Source organism: Gopherus evgoodei, chromosome 4 (genome assembly GCF_007399415.2).
Source record: "Gopherus evgoodei ecotype Sinaloan lineage chromosome 4, rGopEvg1_v1.p, whole genome shotgun sequence".
Lineage (NCBI taxonomy): Eukaryota > Metazoa > Chordata > Testudines > Testudinidae > Gopherus > Gopherus evgoodei.
This window is the reverse complement of record NC_044325.1, coordinates 122,080,922-122,084,654: the sequence shown is the minus strand read 5'-3', so window position 1 is coordinate 122,084,654 and position 3,733 is coordinate 122,080,922. Positions and strand designations below refer to the sequence as shown.

Genomic DNA, 3,733 nt, shown 5'->3' with positions numbered 1-3,733 from the left:
CCAAACTGATTTTTTTTTCAAAAATTTCAATTTTTTTGGCTGACTGACAAGTTGAATGAAATGGTTTGTTTGATCAGTTGTTGTTTTTGCAATTGTTATATTTTTTATTGAAATTGAAGTAAATTTTGAAACAAAAAGTCTTTTAAATGGGAAACAAAATATTTAGACCTTTTAGATTTTTCTGAGGTTTTAGGTCAAAGCAAAACAATCCAACTCATTTGACACAGATTCATAAAATATTTCAGTTAACCCAAATCTGTGTTGCTCAGAAAAAAAGTATTTTGCTCCAACTCTCCTCTCCCCCCAGTTCTAATGAACAATATATTGTGTTTTTCAGAGTAAAACTAGCTCAATTCAGATTAGTCATGAGGCTCACATTTTCAACAGTGAGGGTGGTTAACTACCATGGGAAGTGATGGTTTATCCAGCTAGAGCTGCTGTGAAATCAAGACCTGATGGCTCTCCGGAAGATACACTTAATAAAATGCCAGTTAATGGGCTTAATACCGAGGGTAACTGTGTAGCAGTGTAACCTGAGTTATACAGTCAGACTAAATGATCTCATTGTACTTTCTAGCCCTTAAAATATATGATCAATTTTTAGCATTGCTGTAAGTAAACCTATAAAATCACTATATTGCATTGACAACGAGGAGTCCTGTGGCACCTTAAAGACTAACAAATGAATTTGGGGATAAACCATCGTGGGTTGAAACCCAGAGCTTATGCCCAAATAAATTTGTTAGTCTTTAAGGTGCCACAGGACTCCAAATTGTCTTTGCTGAAACAGACTAACCCAACTACCCCTCTGAAATATATGGCATTAGTGGGAGTAACATTACATGAGCATTATTATTGATACTACTTCATTAATTCATTAGTATTGGGCTTAATCCCAGCCCCATTCTGTTAGGGGCTGTACCAACATATAACACAAAACCAACCTCGGGTCAAAGGAGCTTGTAACGTAAGCTTAAAATAAGAGCCAACGGTGCAGATGACAAACAGGTGGGGAGCAGCACAAGGTGACAAGATGATTGAGAATAAAGCTGTATAACAAGTGTATAGAGCCTTGTTAGAATTGGATTTTTAAGTTTTTTATAATTTTAATTGATAATATCAATGTTTATTTTTAAGCCTTTTTTATTTTAAATGTTTAAATCTTTACAATTGTGGGAAATTATGGGAGATCAGACAAGGGGAGGTCAGACATCAATTTTTTTAATGACAGTTGACACTGAGATTCAAAAAGTTAAAGCTTTATAACTGTTAAAACACAAACTGCGAACATCACATGTCAAAATATACAACATAAATATCCTTAAATCAAACTCTAATACATTCTCATCCTGTAATTTTTCTTACTTTGCCTATCTGTAAATTTCAATTATTATTGATGGCAACATTTGTTTCATTGGTTTGTGTGCATATGGTGAAATCAATATTTACCAACATTTACTGAGAAAAATCTGTTCCTTCCAAGCCTAAATATATACGATAACACTGTTAAGACTAGATGTATATAGCGCTAGTATGAATCTGATGTGATTAATATAAAGACAAGTGCAAAGTACTTCGATCTAGAAGGAAAACTTCAATACATAAATACAACGTGGGGAATAACTGGCTAGGGAGAATTGCTGCTGAGATGGATCTGGGAGCTCAAGCGCATCACAAGTTGAGTATGAGCCAACAACAAGATGCAGCTGTGAAAAAGTCCGTCTAGGGTGTATTACCAGGTGCGTTGTATGTCAGACCAGGGCGGTGATTGTTTGGCTCTGCTTAGCACTGGTGAGGCCCAGTTGAAGTTCTGTGTTTAGGTTTGAGAGCCGCACTTTAGAAAAGACGTGGACAAATAGGAGAGAGTCCAGAGAGGAACGACAAAAAGGATTTACAAAGCCTAATTTATTAGGAAAGGTTTAAAAAAATTGGGCATGTTTTGTTTTGAGACCAGACGACTGAGAAGGGACCTGATAACAGTCTTCAGCTCCATTAAGGGCTGTTATACAGGAGACAGAGATCAACTGTGGCAGCCCGTATGAGGCCCAGACACCAAAGAGAGCAAAAGCCTTGAATTCTCATAGTGCAAGTTACATACTGAGCATTAATTAAAAGCAACAGATTTAGAAATTAAGCAAGCTTATTTAATTTTTAATCTCCGATAACCTTGCAGGGCACCATTTCAAATAGATGAATGGTCAAGAAACAAGGAAAGGTGCCTATATTCCAACAGCCACATAATGACAGGACATGAGGTAATATTGGTCCTCTCAAGCAATTGTAAAACATAATTTCCACATTACATCAGTTCTTTGAGTTTCATTTAATTCTTGTACAACATTTGTGATACACAAACCAAGGCAGTGACACATAGACCATACTATGATCCTTCTTCCAATTGGTCTTCTCAATTGACTGGAATTGTGAACAAATTAGCTGAGAATGTTCTTCCAGTATATCACCCTCTTAAGACCATCCTTAACCTCTTTGTTCCTCAGGCTGTAGATCAGGCGGTTCAACATGGGGGTCACCAGGGTATAAAACAGAGCAGAGATTTTCTCCTGTTCCAGTGAGTAGCCGGAACTGGGTTGCATGTGGCTCAAGGTCACTGGTCCACAGAGGATGGTGACAGCTGTCAGATGAGATGCACTGGTGGAGAAGGCTTTACGCCTGCCATTGGCGGAGTGGAGCGAGCCTCAGGATAGAAAAGAGGATGTACAGATAGGAGATTATGACAATCAGGAGGGTGGACATGGCAATAACCCCAGAAAATGTTATAAGCAAAATCTCACTGATGTGGTGATCAGAGTAGGCGAGCTTCAGCAATGGATTAGCGTCACAAAAGTAATGATTGATGACGTTGGGCCCACAGAATGACAACCTCAGCAAGCCACATGTGTCGGTCAGTGAGTTCACGAGCCCCCCTACATATGAGATGGCCACTAGATGAATATAGACACTTTTAGACATAACAGCAGTGTAGAGCAGAGGGTTACAGATGCTACATAGTGGTCGTATGCCATCACTGCCAGCAGGAACCCTTCTGTGGTCACAAACATGACAAAAGAGAAGTGTTGGGCAATACACTTTCTTGCTTTTACTCCTCACTAAGAAATTCACCAGCATCCTTGGAGTGAAGACTGAGGAGTAGAAGAGGTCAACAACAGACAGGTTACCGAGGAAGAAGTACATAGGGGTATGGAGTCGGGGATCAACTCTGATCAACACAATCATCCCAAGATTTCCCACCAGCGTAAGAACATAGATTACCAGGAACACCATGAAGAGGGGTATCTGTAGCTCCTGACGATCTGTCAGCCCCAGGAGGATGAACTGGATCACCGTGCTATGATTGCCCTCAGCCATTTATACAGGGGTGCATGAAACCATACCTGCCGGGATAATAAGAGTGAGCAGCATGGAAGAAGGACATTTCATGTCATGAATTAAATCTGAATGACACCATTGGTCTTGAATGTAGGTAGTGAATATAGACTCATAGACTTTAAGGTCAGAAGGGACCATTATGATAATCTAATCTGACCTCCTGCACAATGCAGGCCACAGAATCTCACCCATCCACTTTTATAACAAACTCCTAACCTATGTCTGAGTTACTGAAGTCCCCAAATTGCAGTTTGAAGACCTCAAGCTGCAGAGAATCCTCCAGCAACTGACCCATGCTTCATGCTGCAGAGGAAGGTGAAAAACCTCCAGGGCCTCTGCCAATCTG

The 3,733-nt window shown here is 39.8% G+C and overlaps 1 pseudogene; it reads right to left on the bottom strand.

The window, feature by feature from the left end:
* Positions 1–2,432: 2,432 nt before the first annotated feature.
* Positions 2,433–3,366, bottom strand: LOC115651557 (annotated as a pseudogene).
* Positions 3,367–3,733: the final 367 nt, after the last annotated feature.